This window comes from Lathyrus oleraceus, chromosome 4, assembly GCF_024323335.1.
Source record: "Lathyrus oleraceus cultivar Zhongwan6 chromosome 4, CAAS_Psat_ZW6_1.0, whole genome shotgun sequence".
NCBI classification, from domain to species: domain Eukaryota; kingdom Viridiplantae; phylum Streptophyta; class Magnoliopsida; order Fabales; family Fabaceae; genus Lathyrus; species Lathyrus oleraceus.
The window spans coordinates 356,672,830-356,694,857 of record NC_066582.1 but is presented as its reverse complement, the minus strand read 5'-3'; positions in this window follow the sequence as shown (position 1 = coordinate 356,694,857).

Below are 22,028 nucleotides of genomic sequence, written 5' to 3'. Positions count from 1 at the left end.
ACTTAAATGAAAAAGCCAAAACGGCATCATCCATGAACCATCCAACGCAACGGTACTTCACCAAGCCAAGCCAAGTACAACGCTCCACAAACTTGCACAAGCCACAAATGCTGCGAACCAACTGTTCAAACGCAGCAAAACACCCAAGCAAAACTTAACGCCGCTGCGAAAAACGCACAACAAGTATGCATAGCAGCTACAATCGAAAAAGCAAAATGCAGGTTGGAGCTGCTATCCCGAAGCTGCATAATCCAAAAACCACAACTGTACATAGCTGAGCATAAGCCACCTACAAAACAAATGCAAACGCGGCTGATACGAACGAAACACAAAGCAAAACGACAACGTGTTAAGCCTAACAGCTGCAGCGAACCAAACCAGCTACCGCACAAAACCGAAGCCAACACAAGCAACGTGCAAATAAGCCAAAAATGCATAAACCAAAACGACTCCAAGAAAACCAAAACAAATAGCATTATATTAAAATGCGAGCTACCTCAAAATGGCATAGGAAACGCAAAATGCAGAAGGAGGATGAATCTAAAATCTAAACACAATTGAAAGGATTCACCAATTCATTCCAAGAAATTCTATAAATAAAGGATATTAGAGCGTAACTTCGGTTCGCGCGGGAATTCTTTCTTTCCCAGAATTTTTTCCTTCTTCCCAACTGTAACGAACTTCGATCGCAATCTTCATTAAATCGCTACCAACCATACAAGAAATCTGATCCAAGCGACAAATCACGCCATCACGGTCACCGAACGGACAAAGCGAAGAGGAAAGAGAAGGGGGATTTAACAGTGCCAGCGGATTCCTTTGTCGTCGTCGCCAACTCCGTCGTCATCTTCGACAAGTAGATTTCTCATTCCATCATGCCTCAGGCTGTAGATCTAGGTTGCATTTCATCAGGTGTAGAATGTTTAGGTGACGTTGAGGCGATTGGCTTGTGCTAGCTAGCCCTCCACCGTTGCGGGAGACGTTTCCGTCGCGGCGGAGGTTGTTTTTTGGCCGATCGTATAGTTTGAATACTAGAAGATGAGTGCATCGTGTATTGACTGAGGATCCTTTCCTCATATCCAGTATTCGGGGCTTATGGCCCTAGGCCCAATGGCCTTGTTGGGAGCATACACTCCACTTTGCTGTCCATACCCCCCTGTGTGGGCCTGATAGTTCTAGGCCCGTGCTGGATTGGATTAATTGAATTTTGTTTTAGGATTAATTAGAGATTTGTTTTAGAAAGGATTATAGATTAATTAGAATTCTAATGAGATTTATAATTGTGTAGACTTTTAATGTGATTTAGAATGATTTTGGCATTGTCTGTTAATATTTTAAAATGTTAATTTTGTTAATTGTTGATTGATTTTGTTAATAGTTGATGTTGATTTTAATCCTATTATTTCATTTTAACTTCTAACATCTAACATTAACATCTAACCTTTAATTTCCGCATTTTAATTTCCGCTCCTAACATTTAAGTTTTGCCATTTACCTTATGCAATTTTATTTTTACTACATCATTGTACATTCTTCATTCATCTCATCTAAAAATGACTAAAATTGGATAAGACTTTAAAAAGCAAAAACAAGATAATTCTCAAACATGTAATGGACATCGGAATGGACTTAGAGATTGTTGTTAGGACCCTTGCAAAACACCTTGGACAAATATTCAACCCGAACATGGATGGAGCATTCAAGATCCAAGACAAATTGTAATCTTTTATGTGCTTTCTAGTTTAGGACACAATTGCACACACATGGCTTTCTCTTGGGCTACCTGACAATGAGACATTTTATTTCTGCACTCCCTTGTACTTTACATGTACCCCCCTCCCCTTTCCGATGTACGCATTTACTTTCTTTATTTTATCGCTTCATAGTTACTCCTTAGTCATTAGGAACATTTACCCATTCAAAATCGATAATCAAACCCTTGATCCAACGTCAAGCGGTCTCTTTTTCAAATCAAATTCAATAAAAAAAACCTTGATCCAACGTCAAGCGGTCTTTTCCAAATCAAATCCAAAAACACAATAAATGGCGATTAGGATCGTACGTCACGATCCTTAAGCGATAAAGAAGGGATGAGACTGGAGTTTTCCTACACTCATTCTGAATGCTTCGAACACAAGACGTTTGGCTTGATAGTTTGGGGTATTCACCTTTATCCATAGTCTTTAGTGTGATTCGAGATCCATAACACTTTCTTCAAAACCTAAAAAACAACTCAACGCATTAAAACCTTTCACTTGAGCCTCAGGGCGACACCATCGAAAACCCTTCTTCAAGGTAATAAAATCAACAAAATAAACCAAACAATTTCAAACCCACGAACTACGAAGGCTCTGATTTCTCACTTCAACAAGTGGGCATACGTAGGCACGAGGATCTATTCCTTGGCGAGCACACTAATTTAAAATCTACCTTCATCTCCACAAACCTTGGCAAGCAAACATTGGATAAACAATACACACGTAAGCGTAAATATCCTAGATGGTTCCCATGGAGTACCATGAATGTGAGGGGTGCTAATACCTTCCCCTTGCATAACCGACTTCTGAACCTGTTCGTGGTTGCGATGACCATACTTTGGGGTTTTCTCGATATTTTCCTATTCCTTTGGAATAAATAAAAACCGATGGCGACTCTGTATTTTTCGCGTAGCGACAACTGGCGACTTTGCTGGGGACACCTCCCTAAGCAAGTCAAGCCTAATCTAGGTTGCTTCCCCGCGTACGTGGGTGTTTATCCTCTTGATATTGCTTGACTTATTTATTTCCTTTTGCTTTAAATTTTATGATCTAATGTGTGGATTCCATGATTTTATAATACCAAGTGGACGGTACTCCGATTGCAAGTAACCTTGTAGGAAAAACTCTCTACTCGAGTCTAGAGTGCAAACTTGAGATAGGAGAGGCTGAGTAGTATGGGCCATCGAGAAGCTTTTCTCGTAAGGGTCGATACGAGAACCTCGCTTAGAGTAGATTCTTTTGGAGACGTTGATGACCGTCAAGCTTTTGGCGTAAGCGATTAATGTCTTCATTTGGATCCATGACTCTAAGGACCTTTGTAGAACATTAAACCTATGGCCCATTAAGGTTGATGGTCGCGTAGTACGGGTCCCCGAGAAGCTTTTCTCGTGTGGTTCGATACGAAGATCTGACTCAAAGTAGATCTTCTTGATGGAGTTGACGACCGACAAGCTTTTGCCGTAAGCGGCAAACAGTCAAGGAGGTCCGTGAGTTTGAGACCCTTGTCTAGAACCTGATGTCGATGGTCGCGTAGTGCGGGCCCCCGAGAAGCTTTTCTCGTGTGGGTCGGTACGAAGATCTCACCCAGAAGAGGCTCATTGAGGGAGTTGACGACCGACAAGCTTTTGCCGTAAGCGCCAAACAGCCAAATGAGTCGATGACTCTAGGGTCCCTATCTAACCCTAGACTACGACCGGTGAGATCCCCATTATGAGTAAGCAATCAGAGTTATCCTCCATTCATATCTCGAACCCGTGATACCATGCCAACTTATGTGTTTGACTCGTGGGAACCATGCTTGTATATCATTCATTCGCTCAGCCATGCATTCATGCATCATAAAAAATATTCAAATACAATATTCATGCATCATTCTACATATCTTGAAACAAAATCCAGAAAACATACCATTTGACGCTTCTATCCAAAATCATCCATAGTCAAGTTGACTTCCCGACATTCATACTACACGCGCAATAATCCGAAATTGCTCATGGGTCAGTTGGAGCAGAACCAAGCAGCTATGAGGGAGGATATGACCACTGTGATGGCTTAGATGGGTCGAATTGTTGAAGCCCTACAAGCTCTGGCTATGGGACAAGAGGAAATGTGTCACGCTAATCTGAGAGCCTCTGCTGCCAACCCTGCTGTTGTGACTATACCGGTGAATCCACTAGGAGGAGTTGGTATGCATGTTGTAGCTCAGCCACCTCCCGAAAGAGGTCCAATCTATCAAAATGTTGCTCAGACGTTCAATATCCCTGTCAATGGGAGAGCTCAACCCGAGATGGACGATCAGCAGGATGCTTTCTTCACTACGAAGGCTGACTCAATTTATGAAGCTTTTGGGCCTTCCCCTGTTGACCTCGAAAGGAGATTTCAAATGATGGAGGAGAGATTCAAGGCGATGCAAGGTCCTGATACCTTTGGGTTGGATGCTGTTGACATGTGCTTAGTGCCAGACTTGAAAATTCCTCCCAAGTTTAAAGTCCCGAGCTTTGAATAGTATCAAGGGGTCACTTGTCCAAAGACCCACATCTGAGCTTTCTGCAGAAAGATGGCCTCTCATTCAAATGACGAGAAACTCTTAATGCACTTTTTCCAAGACAGTCTTAGTGGAGCTTCTCTGGAATGGTATATGCAGCTCGAGCGCACGCATATACGAACCTGGAGGGAGCTTGCTAAAGCCTTCTTGAAGCATTATCAGTATAACTCAGACATGGCTCCCAATCGGACTCAGCTCCAAAGCCTCTCTCAAAAGTCGGATGAATCGTTCAAAGAGTACGCTCAACGATGGAGAGACCTGGCTGCCAGGGTTCAACCCCCTCTTCTTAAAAGAGAGATGATAAACATGTTCGTGGATACCCTTCAAGGGCCGTATTTTGAAAAAATGATTGGGAGTACCACCAAGGGATTCTCAAACTTGGTCATTGCCGACGAGCGAATTGAGAATGGCTTGAAGATCGGCAAGATACAAGACACGGCAGCTGCAGTTAGTAGAGCGAAGAAGCCCCATTCTGGATTCTCAAAGAAGAAGGAAGGGGAGACCAATGCAATCGCTAAAGGGGGAGATGGAGGTTACCAAATTCCATACTATTCGGTGGCAGCAGTAACACCTAACCCGTATCCGTAGCCAGCATATGTCATTCCAACTGGTCCTCAGCAACTTGTTGCTCCATAACAACAGACCTACTATCAGTAGGGTAGACAAGGACCAAGGAGGCCTCCCAGAAGGTTTGATCTGATTCCCATGCCGTATGGTCTGCTACTAGCTCATTTTCTCAAGGACTCGTTGGTTTATTTGAGAGAAGCTAAGGCTCCGCCAGTACCTCTTCCTCCCGGGTACGACATGAACGTCAACTGCGAGTATCGCTCAGGGACACGGAGGCACTCGATCGAGAATTGCAATATCTTCAAGCACAAAGTAAAAGACTTGATTGACTCAAAAGCAATATCGTTCAAGCCAGTTGTTCCAAACAACCTCGTGCAGGCAAGTACATCGGCAGCGCCATGGTCAGAAATGCAGTGGATCTGAAATATCTGTATCTATGGAACTGTCTCGTCAGCTTTTTCCAGAATCAAGACCTCAAGCAGTAGGAGAATAAAGCGGATCATTCCAGTCATTAGTTTGGTTAAAACATGTTCATGTGTGATTTTCTTGATTGTCATTTGTAACATTCATTTGTAATAAACTCGTTTGTTCTTGAATAATAATGACATTGAAATGAATATGCATGTTTTTAATAAATCCATTCGTGGCCACTCATACTTTATCTTGTCAATATTCAAATGTTGTTTTTTTGAGGAGGATGATGAAATTAAAAACACGAAATGAAATTACTGCTAGTACGCATTTGAATAAAACCTTGCTGATGATGTGAGGCATTGTTTCAAATCCCAAACACCAGAGATATAAGGAAAATAATCCCTAGTCAACCCTTTCGAGCCAAGGAGTAGGAGTTTCTTTCTAAATATAAAACCCTCAATCTCAAACCGGGGCAGGGTAGTCGTCAGTCAGTTTTACCTAGCGTTCAAACTTCAAAAGAGGAGTGTCCTATCTGAGGATCAACCATATCTTATCCCTCATAAGAGGTCGGAAACCACAAAATTCCAAACGGTTGTCCCTCACCCACAAAGGCACGAGGCGGTCACAACCCATTCAAATCAATGGCCAAATGTCACATGATTTATTTCAGCAAGAAGAAACAAAGAAAGAAAACAAAAACAAAAAGAAAGAAAGCCCGCTAAGTCGAAAGCTCGAAAATGAGTGGCTTAGGCAAAAATTAGGGCATCCCTATGGATTGTAAATCTTAACCAATCCAGCAAAAATAGGGAAACAAAAAAATGAATCTGCAAAAGAGGAATCAAAAGAAAATCCGCAGCAAGAGAAAAGTCGTGTGGCTACCAAACCAAACAGAAGGTGAATGACCGCCACACCAAAAACCTTTTGTGTTCATTACCCATCACTCCTAAATCCCTTTCGGAAGAAGAACGCTTGTTTCAAACTAGATGAACACAGGACTGGAGAACATCACGAAGAGCGGGTGGGTTAGGATAGGTTCGAACCTTGTATCCTTTCTTTCTAAAAACCGTGAACCAGACCACGTTACAACCCTCAAAAGACCTAATTGAAGCAAAGGTTTATTTCGAAGGCGTACTATAGTCAGAACGATCATTTTAAAACTGACTCCTGATCAATTTACTCATATGTGTTGATATTGATATGTGACATTCGTTATCAATGATGCATCCATTAAATGTCAGAATTTCAGTGAGCATGTTTGGATTTCAAAACTGCATAAAAATGACATTGCATTATCATTTCAAGAATGCACTTGTCTTACTCGTGAGTAAGCACCGACACCAAGAGATCTGCCACAATGAAAGAACTAGATGATTCCAAACGCCTGAGACCTCCGTTGAGCAGGGGAAAGTCACTTCTCTTTTGATCACATCAATTAGAATGTCTGAAGACTTTGTCGAGCAGAAAGACAAACCGCTTCGAGATCTCGTCGATCAGAGGCAGTCACGTCGAGAAATCTCTACAAGATTCAGTCAATCTGAAGTAGTCAAGGCGAGATTCAATCAATCTCTCTAAAGATCAGTGAATCGGGAGAATTCCCTCAAAAATCAGCCAAACAGAGGCAAAGTTACTTCAAGGGTCGTATTGGGGTAGGCCATCCCAAGAGCACAAGAAGTCAATCTCCCCGAAACGGTTAATTAGAGGAATGTAGTTCCAAGACACTAGGGTAGATCCGATTGAGATAATCCACGACGAAGTTGCTTCCTACCTAATGATTGGGGCATTCCGTGCAAATACCTGTAGCGGTGTATTCGTCGCTATATGATCTATCGATTAAATCATAAGCTAGGAGATACATTGAAATTTTCGAGTCGCCACCGCACTTTTATTTATCCAAAGGACTGGCTAAAAAGCGAACAAAAGCCTAAGAAGTTTTACACGTAGAAAACTAATAAAAAAGATCAGAGATTCTGGGTAAGGGGTAAATTACGCAATGGGAAGGTGTTAGGCACCCACTACGTCCTAGGTACTCCTAGGGAGCCCTTTTCACACTTGTTATAAAATATTGTTATTTGTTATGACATAAAGATTGTGCAAACATGATTGGGATGGTGAGAAAAGAATATACAATTTTATTATTATGTTATTGGGTTCGAACGGATGAACCCGTTGCCTACGTACCTTCCATCAAAGGTAAGGATCAGAACGCCGTAGTTCGGCTAAAAGATTTCCAAAAGTGGGTTAGGTTCAATTTTAAACACAAACCCTAGGTCTTACGTTATCCACGGGAGAAAACTCAACCTTATACAAACAACAACGTCCACCATGTGAGAACAGCTTCAACTGGCCAGAGAGGGGTTAACCCTATAATAGGCGAGGAAGACTTACAATTCAATCACTAAAGACAGAAGGTGAGATTAACATCAACCACTAAGATAAATCAAACCTATAGCTCATGTATGAAAGCATTAATGGACAAAGCCAAAACAAGTGAATGAGTGAAGTTACTGATTATGATTATGAAAAATGAAGCCAAAGTATGATTAAGATCAATTCAAATAAGTATTATGAAATGAAGTTTTGAAAAAAAGTCAAGGACTTGAGTCCGGGTTTTTAGTTAGAAAACATGAAGATGTTTGCACAACACTTATGTCAAGTTTGAAAGATAAAGTGTGAAAAAGTCTAGGACATAATGAATGATGAAAGGATGGAGATGGATAGTAAAACTTCTTAGAAGGTTCACTTCTTGAAATCATATAGCAGATGATTCAAGTGTGTCCTTTGGAATAGCAATTAATAATAATAAACAAACAAAGCAAGCAAAAGCGGATATCGGATGCCAATCACTGGTCTTATACCAATCTCCTAAAACAGAACGGGATATCAGAAGCCACTCAATGGTCTTACACTAATCTCCACAGGCAAAGAAATAAAAGCGGATACCGGATACCAATAGATGGATTTACACCAGTCTCCTAAAACAGAACAGGATATCAGATGCCACTCAATGGACTTACACCGATCTCCTCAAAAGAAAAGAACAAAGATGAAATATGGAAGTCAACTGCCAATCTATCTGGACTTAGGTTAACTCCACAGTATGCTCACAGGAAATCCAATGCCACATCACAGGGACTTACAATGGATCCTCACATACAAGAACAAAAGCAACAACATGATCACAGGTATGCAAATGCCAACTTACAGGGACTTATAATTGCAACCTCTCACACAAACAGATGAACAAACTATGATCACAGGAAAGCAGATGCCAACTTACAGGGACTTATAACTGCAACCTCACATACAACATTAAACAGATCAAATTATGATCACAGGATAACAGATGCCAACTTACAGGGACTTATAACTGTATCCTCACATACACACAGATAAACAGAAGATATGAGTGACCAATGAGGTCTTACACTCTATCCTTCCATATCACAGGAGCAAATGCCAAAGCAATGGACTTACAATTGTCCTCCATGGGCAAACAACAAATGATAGCATCACAAAACAAATGAGGTGATCATGCATTAATGGTAATTGATGATGATGATAGATGCATAGCATACAAGCAACCAAATGCACATGAAGCAATCAATCAATCAATGAATAGCAAACAACACACTCTATAGCCAAACAATGGGGGCTCACACAAGAGGGTTTGACTTTAACAGTCCACTGTAATAGGTAAGTGTCGCTCTTAACCTGGCCATTGAGAGGCTCAGGTGAAGCAGATGAAAAGGAGATGAGGAGTATGCCTCATTGCTTCAATCTCATATCAGAGAGAGCATCAAAGAAAGTGTGGGAGTTCAGAAAGTAGGAACTCTCTCCACATTATTGACTCGATTAGATCTTGGGTATTTATCTCATTGCTTCAACCAGGTACTGGGAGCAAAGAGAGGACACACTGAATAGTGGGGGATAGATTACTTATCCCTACCTTCCACCAATTGCCTTACTTGAAGGACTTTTCCTGCTTAGGACAAATATAAACAAACACAGGCATTGCCTCTTAAGGAGGACTTCAGACAGTTTGCCCGGTCAAATAACAGACCGGGTCTCCAGACTACATGAAGAAGAAGTAATTATACCTCAAAGCAAATGCTATAAAGCAAAGCAAGCAATCAAGTTCAAAGAACTTAGGCAACTAAAGTACCTGAAAAAGTCAAACTCATTAGTAAACAAGTCAACAGTCAAAAGCAAAAGAAAATGAACCAATGGTCACACAGAGGGACCAATTGTGCAAGGCACAAAGCCTCAAGCATATGAGTCACCTACAAAACAAAGATTAGCACATCATATAATTCAACTCAAACAAATATTTGAATGATCCTCAAGGCATTGGTGCTTAACCTGAAACAAACAGCTCAATTGTAAATTTACAAGACCACTAGGGCTAGCCTAGGGTCAAAGATGAAAGAAAAAGTCAAGGCAGCAAGCAATATCCAATCAAAGTCAAGCTCAATCATGTAGGAATCAAACACAATTGGATTCAAACTTATATCATGCATCAAGGTCATTTCATATGCAAAAGGATGCAAAGCATGGCAAGAGAAGCATACAAAAGTCAACAGCAAAGACTTCATCCAAAAGTCAACTCAAACAAACCCAAAAATTATGAAATAAATCACACTCAATCCTAACATCTAACATGGTATACATGTAAAATTTCATAGCATTTGGATGAGAGGAAGGCAATCAATGAAATTCATGAAGTCAAATCAAATTCAAGTAAGCATGGTGAAAGTCAACAAGCATGGGTCAACTTCAAAAAATCATATCAATTTGAAAACAGAAGAGAAATGAATGAGATTAACACCAATGCAAAGCTTGAGATGTCTAGTTATCACATATGAAATTTCATGGTCATGTGATAAAGTATGAGGATTTCACAAAAGATTTGGCAAGGTATAGCACAAAAAGTCAACAAATGACCACATATGGAAGAAAATTCTCAATCAAATGGAAAACAGAAAGATTAATTCCAAGAAAATTCATACATCAATTAGACATACAAGGGATCATTTATGCAAAATTTGGAGTGATTTGGATAAGAGGAAGCATGTGAACAAAAATTGGGAAAATACATGTTCATGGTATAGCACCAAATTCAACACATAACTTCAAAAAATCATAACTTTCAATCCACAAATGATAAATGCACAAACTTGATATGGAAATGAAGGTCAATGTGTCTAGTTCTACCACAAAAAATTTCAAGCTCATTGGATATAACATGAGAATTTCACAATTGAAATGGCACAATGTATCATTCATGCACACATGTGAAAAAAATCATTTATCAATTAAAATCCAGCCAATCAAAAATTAATTAAAAATCATGATTAAATAATAGACATCTTTGTGATCATGTGTAAAAAATTTCATAATTTTTTGATGAAAATTGAATGAGAAATAAATTGTGGAACTTGATGAAATAATTGAATGAAATGTGAACAAAATGCATGGTCAAACAAAGTCAACAATGGCAGAGTTGTAATTCTGGACTCATTAATCAAAACTACTGCGTTTTGGCAAGGCCAAACGAAATGTTCTGATTGGCTCCCAGCCAATAGAACAGTAATCAACCAATCCATTTGAATTTTCTGAATTTGGAAAAAACCCTAAGGTTTCTAACAGCATGGCTCATGTATTCAAACTTCAAACAAGTTCAGTCAACATCCAAACAGAATCAATCAACAAACATACAATCAGCATAGCATTCGAGCATCATCAGTGTTCATCACAAACAGCAGGGCATGTAATCCTCATGAGCAACAACAAGCAAACAGCATGGTGCAGTAACAGTATGCTCATGCAATGTCCAAAAAGCCAATAAACCAAACACAACAAGCACAATTCAATGTGGATTTGGGCAGGTCAAGGGATTAAAATAGCAGCATATCATCATAACAGTCGCAGCAACATTCATTATAACAGCAGCAGGCACGTTCATCATGACATAACAGTAAAACAACATGAGCATGAGGATTTCTGGACAGCTCATGATTCAAGCATAGCAGCAGCAAGGTTTCAGCATTGTAAGCATGGCAAATCGTGTTCATCATGTTATCATCATGCAAACATAACCAACAGCAAGCAACAGCCTAAGTTCATCATCATGTAACTAAATGCAGTAAACAAAAGCAATGGTATCAACAACATCCAACACATCCAGCAACAATAATCCGACAGGCCCTGCGACAACTACCATCATAGAACATCAACCAACATGGGAACAAGCATGCTCATGGGGAATTTCAAACAAGTTTAGCCAACATCCAAACAGAACCAAACAACAGCAACATTGAAAATGTTCATACAGCAAGCAGAATTTATGATTTGGCATGGACAGTAGCATGGTATAGCAGCAACAGCAACATGGTTCATCACCAATCACACATTCATCATCATTTATCAACCAACCAAATAAACAACAGCATGGTATAATTATGGACAAGGTGATTGGTTTAAATAACAGCAGCAACAAACATCATTATCATGTTTCATCATCATCCACAAATAATCATGGCATGTTAAGCAACGATCATGGACAAACAACATCCAGCAGACAGCATGGCTTGGCAAACAGCATCATCATCGAACCAAACACACAAGCATATCATAATTAGTAAGCACGACCATGCAACACCAAGCAATCATGTAACAGCATGGCCACTCTCAATTATGCAACATCAAAACACAGTAAACCAAACACATATCATATGAATTTCTGGACAGGTGGCAAGACTCAAGCACGACAGCATACATCAATGCGTTCATCCATATCCAAACAAAATTTGATCAGCATACAATCAACATGGTATTGGCTCAGGTAATATCAATTAGCAACTAAATAAACACGAGCATAGCTCCATGTAATTAATATTGAGGTCATGGTAATTGCAGTTCCAACAACACATAACTGATATGGCATTGTTAATGTCCATAATGCAACCAAACAACAGCATACAATATGTTCATGCATACTTAGCTAGTAACAAACCAACACACATTCAAGCACAATTTGGACAAATTCATCATAACAGCAACAGGGGACATTCAACAATTAGCATCATGAACTAAACCAAGCATACAACTGCATAACATAATGATGGACCAAATAGTTGGTTTAAACAACAGCAAAGCATCATAACAGCAGTAGCAACATCATGAGCCAAACATCAACCAGTATTAACAAATAATCATGGCCTGGCATAGTGATTTTCAAGCAACATGTAACAAATAGCAACCCACCCAATCATGAATTGGAGTTCTGGAAAATAGTATAAGGGTTTATCACAACAGAATATTCATCATCACCATGAACTTGAAAAAAATGGACATGCCCAGAACAGCAAATTAAGCATAACAATAGCATTAGCAGACCTTAAATAACAAAATTCCAACCATGGTTGTTACTGAACCCACAACAAATGAGTAAATCGATGGAAAATAGATTTGTATGCAAAAATGAAAACTCAGATTTCTCCCTCATGTCACAACCATTTCATTCAAAACAAATTGCATTGAAACTAGCATACCAAGACCTTTCAGAAACATAACATAGCAGGGCATATGAGGGAGGTCGATAACTTACTTGATTTGGAAGAAATCGTAGCAACAGTTGTGTATTGATAGAATAAGGTGCAAACAGGTGATGCTTATGCTTTGTAGTGAAGGATGCTGAAGCTTTTCTAGCTCGAGAATACTTGGAGCTCTTCAAATCTCATCTTGCCATTAAAGGGTGCTTGGAAAAACAGAGGGAGAAGGAGGTTGTACAGCTGGTGTTTGATGGTGGAAATGAACTCAGTATATTGTCCCAGTGATGAATCAACCAAAGGTTCCTTGGAGGTTTTGAGTTTTGTGAGCAGAAATGTGGTTTTGGCCAAAGAGCAAAAAATGAGAGAGTGAGGTTTTCTGGTTGTGGCTGCTGCAAAAACTAGGGTTGGAAATGCAGAAATGAAGTTTAAATATGGTCTGTTTTTGGTCCTTTAATGATGTGTTAAGCTGGTTTATGCTAAATGATATGATTTGCAATTTTGCTAATTTGTACCAAAGTGGAATGGAGGGTGTGTTCATGGTCGAGTGGGCTTGTGAAAATGGTTGTTCATGACATTTGCTAAGGCTGTTTTTGTGTGCTGCAGACCTGCTGTACTTTGGTTTGTTCAAATGAAGCCAATTGCCAATTTTGTCCATTTTGCATTTTGATTCAAAATGATGGGAAAATGGTGGTATGATGATGGTTTTAAGCTTTGAGCAAGTTTCAAATATGGTTTAAAACATTTCCCAATTGGCAAAATGATGAAAAAGTCCATAAATCAAAAAGTCAAAGTTTGGTCAAACTTTGATTTTAAATGCAAAAGGTCCAAAAATGCCATTTTGAATGGTAAGGTTTTAGGTCATGAAGTTTATATTTTTGGAAAGAGGATGAAAAATGTGGTTTGTAGGAAAAAACCCCACCAAATTTGGCCTTATGGTTTGAGAGATATGGCCCTTTGAAGTTCAAAATTTGGTGAAAATGATTTGATCATATCTTGACAACCACACATGGGATTTTGATGTTCTTGGACTTTTTGAAAATGGGAAGACAAGATCTTCAACTTTCATGTTGGGCAAAAATTCATTTGAAGCTTGTATCATGATGTAAGTTTAAGATCAAGAAGTTTCCATTTTTGGCAGTTGAAATTACAGGTCCACTTTCTATTTCTGGAAAATTTCTGATTTGACTTGATTTTCTTCCATGATGAGGTTGAACATGATAGATGAGGCTTATATGAGCATGAATGAACTCCTCCAGATCAATTCTATCCATCAAATCTTGATTAAATCAACAGTTGACCAAGTTTGACTGTCTGTTGACTTTTCTAGGGTTTTGAGTGACTGGACTTCTTCTGATGAATTCCAAACCCTAATTCCTTGAGAACTTGACTTCAAATGATGTCTCAAGATGTATGAACCTTTGATTATTGATCATGATGCCCAAATTCCACAAGAATGGCCATCATCCATTGCTTTGACTGATCAATGACTGACTTTGACCTAATTGCTGATGATTGCTTCAACTGCAAGCAACAAGGTTAGACTGACAATATTTTTGTATTTTTTGAATGATAAACATATGAAAGCAAGAATATACAAATGCAGAGTATGCTTGGTGATCAAGAAACAAACCCACAAGGCAAACTATCCACTAGAAGGAAAGCAAAGGCATGCATTGATCCTTGAGGTTATGATATGATATGATATGGGCCATGAGGGATCTTAGGGCCCAAAATTGGGGTCTTACAGATGCCCCTATTTAAGGTCATTCTAGCCGGAGAAGTGAAGTTTAGAAATCTTCATCTCGACGCGGTAGAATGGACTTAAATAACAGTAATGAGACAAATTTTGGTCCCTAAGAGACCTCATGATGCAAATGTATGTATGCAAAAGACACAAATTCTGTGAGGAATATGATTCACACAGAAGAAAAGACGATCCATCGGAGTAGTACACTCACCAGGAACAGAGACTCAAACAAGACTCTATGGGGATAATAAAAGAAAAAAGAAATGAAATGTGTGAACAAGACACAACTCCAAACTGGGGAAAAACAAAACTGACATAACGTGAACAAAACACGACTCTGATTAAGGAAAACAGAAAAAACAGACAGGAGAACTCATTGGGGAGTGAAGAACTCACACTGGGAAAAGAATTCCAAATGGAAAATAAATCCATTGGAGAGACACAAGCTGACTCCTGGGGGAGAAGCAATAAAAAGTTCCACTGGGGAAGCAACCAAGAAATGAGATGTTACCAAGCATACGGGTAACAAACTCAGGAAAATCTGACTCCACAGGGGGACCGAGGTCATAATAGGGAGCAGAAAGGAGGGAACACCAAGGATACCGGTTACTGGGTATATAATAGGTGACCGACCAAAGCGTGAATTGGATTTCACTTCCAAAACACTCATCATCCTGAAGGGAGCTAGAAAAGCAAACTTGTTTATAGGATGGATATTCAATTCCACAAGGAAAATGAATCTTACTCTGAGGGGAAAACAATCAAAAGATTGACTCAAGAGCACACGAGATATAATATCCATTACCGTCAGAACGTGGATAGAATACTCAGATGAGACATACTATTCATTACCGGCAGACCGTGAATAATATACTCGAAAGGAAAATTATCCTGAACCGGTTACTGGGTTGTTTATAGGATAAGATCCGAAGACGTGAATTGGTTTTCACTTCCAAAACACTCATCATCCGAAAGGAGGGCTTGAAAAAAGCAAAACAACTTAAAGGATGGACATTCGAATCCACGACGGGAAAACGAATCTTACTCAACTGGGGACACAAACCCAAAGAGTGCATGAGATATAATATCCATTACCGGCAGACCGTGGATAAGATTCTCGCATGAGATATATTATCTATTACCGTCAGAACGTAGATAATAAACTCGCACGGTAAGAAACACCAGAGATACCGGTTACTGGGTATATAATAGGTGATCTACCGAAAACGTGAATTGGTTTTCACTTCCAAAACACTCATCATCCAAAACACGAATTGGTTAAAGGATGGATATTCGATTCTAGAAAGAATACGAATCTTGCTCAGTTGGGGAAAATCAACAAAGGATTCCAACTAAAGAGCGCATGAGAAATATTATTCATTACCGGCAGACCGTGAATAATACACTCGAAAGGGAAAGACACCAGAGATACCGGTTACTGGGTATATAATAGGTGACTATCCAAAACAGAGAGACAATCGATACCAAGCATACGGGTAAACGAAAGACAACTCAAAGGGATAAATTGCAAGCATCCGGCAATTATCCAACAACAAAGAATATTCGACTCCACAAAGGGAAATAACGAATCTTACTCGACCGGGGAAACACAAAAGGCTTCGACTGAAGAGTGCATGAGATATATTATTCATTACCGGCAGACCGTGAATAATATACTCGCATGGAAGATTATCCACAACCGGTTACTGGGTTAACAAAGGATAAATCAACCGAAAAGACAGGCATCGGGATACCAAATTAGGTATATAATGATGACCAATCAAAAGGAGCAACAGACATTACCAACAAAGGGTAAATGAAAGGTGAACTACTGAGGATAAATTGCAAGCATACGGCAATTATCGACAGAAGACTAGCTGGGGATGCATTGATAAAGAATCAATGATCCGGGGAACAAATCACTAGCATACGGTGAAAAGACCCACTGGGGATAAAATTGCTAGCATACGGCAATTATCCACAAAAGACTTGCTAGGGACATAAGTGCTGATCTGAGCAACTTATGCAAGCAAAGGAAAATCATCATCAAAAACTGAATGAAGATAACCACAAAATTAGGGTTTACATCTACCGAATACGGGGTAGAAGGCCAAAAACTCCGCGTGGGGATAGAACAAATCACAAATCCGCACGGGAAACCAAAATAGGGTTTAAACAAACCACAAACTGCTGAAGAGCAGGAAAATATAGGATTTTACAACTACCAATATACGGGTAGAAAACCAAAACTCTGGCTGGAGAATAAAAGGTGTATAACCACAAATTCTGTTAAGAAAGCCAGGAAAGATAGGACTTACAACTACCGGTTACTGGGTAGAGGCCCAAAAACATTCCGCTGGGGAACAACCCACTGGGAAGTACAAGATATTTGACAAATAGCCAATTGGGGAACGATCCGGAAAGACGGACTGAATCAAGACACGTCCTAATGAGGATGTAACTCAAATAGGAAAATCCATCCCAATACATGTGTTGGGAGGAAACGGAAGAAACCGTCATCCACGAGGATAAATCTCAGTGGGGAACTGCAGAAGAAAAGACAGACATTTTCTGCTTATGGGGTTGACTCTATATGGAGAGATTTTAACACCCGACATCTGCTTGGGGAGATCCGTAAAGAGATCTATATCACCATAGCAGGAGACACGACAAACAAAAGATATATGGCGAGAAATGCAACATGAATATCTGAATGTTTATGAATATGCATGAATATGCGTGATTTATGTTTGATGAATGCTGACAAAACAGACAATTCTAACACAACAGGTTCAGGAACCGAACGTCCGGTATTATACTTCCAGGGGAAAAACCAGCTGGAGAGCCAATCTGCGGAGACCTACATGCTGAAGAGCAAAGATCTGCAAGTACTGCTGAAGAAGCAGAGAATCAGAGATATCAGGAAACAACCCAATCAGGGTACAGAAAGTCACAACGGGCAAAACAGCCACCAAGACGAATCTGTAGGGGAACAAGAGAAATCCCAAAGTATATCTGCAGGGAATCCCAATGTCAACTGAGGAACAAAAGTGCATAAGCACAAACACTAACTGCTGTAGAAGCAAATCCACACAACTCCACTGGGGAACAACCCACTGAGGGAGAATGATATCATCCAGATAGAATCTTAACTGCATAAGCAACTCTACTGGGGAAAACTGTCGGCTACTCTCTTGGGAACAAACCACTGAGGGAGGACAGATCAAACAAAAATATTCTGCAATAAACCACTCCGCTTGGGGAGAATGCACAAAGCAAATTGATCACGACAAGTAGATTCTGCAATACAAACAACTCTACCGGGGATCACAAACAGTCAGGAAATAAATCCGTTCACTGGAGGCAAAAGCCATCGTCCAACCATATCGGGGGATTGAAGGAGTATTCAACAGGCAAAACTGCCACAACAAACACTCTGCAGACTAAGCTGAGGAAAAGATGATTGCAATACTGGGATGTCAACCCAAACAACCACTGAGTAGGAAAATAAATCCTGCTCTGCCGGAGAGAATAACTCTGGTGGAGAGATAGCAACAATTCCACAGACGACTTCGCCGGGGAAAGGGTAAAGTACCGGGTATCAAACCACTGACCTACCAAGTCTTCAAAAAGAAAGCGATCGTGCTGAGGAAACAGACAAATCCTGCTGGCACACTGCATGAGGAAAAGCGGTAACAACTCCACTTGCAACCCTGGTGTGGATATTAATAACAGCTCTACTCACGACTCCGAGGGGAGTACCAATCAATCAGTTATACTCATGACTGTGCTGAGGAGACAAATAAAGTCTGGGGCATACGACCCACTGGAGAAAGTGATGGGGTACCAGGATGACAAACCATCAACCACCGAAATTTCTCAAGAAAACACCCATGCTAGGGGAACTGCTGCTGGAGAAAACCAAGTCTTCAACAACAAATCACTTGCGACTATACTGGGGAACAGCCCCAACAACAACTCTGTCTGAGGAACAACCTCAACAAAGATCTGAAGAAAGAAGATACCACCAAACCAGGAATATGAACGAATGTCTCACCTGTTGGGAATCATGCCACCCTCGGGAGAGCACTGAGATATTCTTGAGTATCCTTTCAATCTTGTGAATGTTCACTTTGTTTAGAACAAAAATTTTGAAAAATTTGATTTGTTTAAAACAATGACATTTTATCAATTTAAAACATGCAAAACATTTGTTGAATTGAAACAAATAAGAGTGCAAATAATTGGATAAAAAGCTCAAATTGATTTGATAGAATGGTAGTCTGCAAATGGCAAGACTCCATAGATCTGTACAAATTTGAAATCAGTGATATATATTGGAAGAGGGCTACATTGAACATAATGATCCTTTCTCTACCAATTTGAATCTCTCTGTATCCGAAGTTTTAGTTGACGACGAATCGAGAATCCTCTGACGAAATGACGACTGATGAACCAGAAAGTCTTGTCAGAATGCAGTTACTTGCCAAATCCCTAATTTTTGCCTAGATTGCCCCAGAGTGAGGTACTCAATCTAGCGGGATGCAAATATATCTTCTTTTTTTCAAGTCTCTAATTTTTGCCTGGATTACCCTTGCGGGTTCTCCACCGAGACGCTCATTTTTGCCTAAGCCGCCCTTTCGGGTTTTCAACTTAGCGAGCTATTCTGTTTTTTTCATTTGTTTTTTTTTTTTCATTTGCATATACTTTTTTTTTTTTAGGCAAAGTATCTCTTGACTGCATCTGAATTCACAGGACGAGTGAAATCCTCCCCATCCATTGTTGTAAGCATCAAAGCTCCGCCTGAAAAGGCTCTCTTAACAACATATGGACCCTCGTAGTTTGGAGTCCACTTGCCCCTGGAATCGGGCGCGAAAGACAAAACTTTCTTGAGCACAAGGTCACCTTCTCGGAACACACGAGGCTTGACCTTCTTGTCGAATGCTTTCTTCATTCTTTGCTGATATAACTGACCATGGCACATGGCAGTTAATCGCTTCTCTTCGATTAAATTCAGTTGGTCATAACGACTCTGAATCCATTCAGCATCAGTCAACTTGGCTTCCATCAAGACTCGCATTGATGGGATCTCCACCTCTACTGGGAGAACGGCTTCCATGCCATAAACAAGAGAGAAAGGGGTTGCCCCTGTTGAAGTGCGTACAGACGTACGATATCCATGCAAAGCAAATGGCAGCATCTCATGCCAATCTTTGTAGGTGACAGTCATCTTCTGGATAATTCTCTTGATATTCTTGTTAGCAGCTTCAACAGCCCCATTCATCTTAGGTCTGTAAGGAGAGGAATTATGGTGTGCAACCTTGAATTCAGCGCACAACTCGTCCATCATCTTGTTGTTCAGATTGGATCCATTATCAGTAATGATCCTCTCTGGCACACCATAACGGCAAATCAGCTGGTTCTTGATAAACTTCACAACCACCTGTCTGGTTACATTCGCGTACGAAGCGGCTTCAACCCATTTGGTGAAGTAATCAATTGCTACGAGAATAAATCGATGTCCGTTGGACGCTTTCGGCTCAATCATACCGATCATGTCGATTCCCCACATGGAGAAAGGCCATGGTGACGAAATCACATTCAGGAGTGTCGGAGGAATATGAATCTTATCCGCATAAATTTGACACTTGTGACATTTCTTCACATACTTGCAACAGTCAGACTCCATTGTCAGCCAATAGTAGCCTGCTCTCAACATTTTCTTAGCCATGGCATGTCCATTGGAATGAGTGCCAAATGAACCCTCATGGACCTCAGTCATCAATAGGTTTGCTTCGTGTCTATCCACGCATCTGAGCAAAACCATATCAAAATTTCTCTTGTACAGCACTTCTCCACTGAGGTAGAAACTGCCTGACAACCTTCTCAAAGTTTTCCTATCTTTCACAGATGCCCCAGGCGGGTAGACCTGGTTCTGGAGGAAATTCTTGATATCAAAATACCAAGGCTTGTCATCTTTCACGTCTTCAATTGCAAATATGTGAGCGGGTCTATCCAAGCGCATCACAGTAATGTTGGGGACATCATTCCACCATCTGACAACTATCATAGAAGCAAGCGTAGCAAGAGCATCTGCCATCCGATTATCCTCTCGAGGAATATGATAAAATTCAACTTCTGTGAAGAAAGTTGAAATTCTCCTTGCATAATCTCTGTATGGGATGAGACCTGGTTGATTTGTCTCCCATTCACCTTTGATTTGATTGACAACCAAAGCTGAATCACCATAGACATCAAGATACTTGATTCTTAAGTCAATGCATTCTTCAAGTCCCATAATACAGGCTTCATACTCCGCCATATTATTCGTGCATTTGAAAGTTAGCCTTGCTGTAAATGGAATGTGCGAACCCTGGGGATTAACAATTACTGCCCCAATTCCATTTCCATATTGATTAACAGCGCCATCAAACACCATCGTCCATCTGGAACCAGGTTCTGGACCTTCATCAAGTGTAGGCTCATCGCAATCTTTCATCTTCAAATACAGAATTTCCTCGTCAGGGAAGTCATACTGAACAGACTGATGATCTTCAATCGGCTGGTGCGCTAGATGGTCAGCCAAGATACTACCTTTGATAGCTTTCTGAGCTCGATACTCAATATCATACTCAGACAACAACATCTGCCAACGGGCAATCCTCCCAGTTAAAGCAGGCTTCTCGAAGATATACTTAATTGGATCCATTCTGGATATCAACCAAGTTGTATGATTAATCATGTACTGGCGCAAACGCTTAGCTGTCCAAGCTAAAGCACAGCACGTCTTCTCAAGCGTAGAGTACCGAGACTCACAATCAGTAAACTTCTTACTGAGGTAGTAGATAGCAAACTCCTTCTTCCCTGATTCGTCTTGTTGACCGAGTACACAACCCATCGAGTCTTCAAGAACTGTTAAGTACATAATCAGAGGTCTTCCTTCCACAGGCGGAGACAAAATCGGAGGTTCGGACAGATAATCCTTGATACTGTCGAAAGCTTTCTGGCAATCCTCGGTCCAATCATGAGACTGATCTTTCCGGAGGAGCTTGAATATCGGCGCACATGTGGCAGTCATATGGGATATAAATCTGGAAATGTAGTTCAAGCGGCCAAGAAAACCTCGGACTTGCTTCTCAGTTTTGGGTGCGGGCATCTCTTGTATTGCTTTGACCTTTGCAGGATCAACCTCAATACCTCTTTCGCTTACAACAAAACCCAACAACTTGCCGGAACGGACTCCAAAAGTACATTTGTTCGGATTCAGGCGAAGCTGGAACTTCCTCAAACGCTGAAAAAGCTTCAACAAATGCTCAATATGCTCACCTTCCGTTCGGGACTTAGCAATCATGTCATCCACATAGACTTCTATCTCCTTGTGCATCATATCATGAAACAAGGTAGTCATAGCTCGTTGATACGTGGCTCCGGCGTTCTTCAAACCGAAG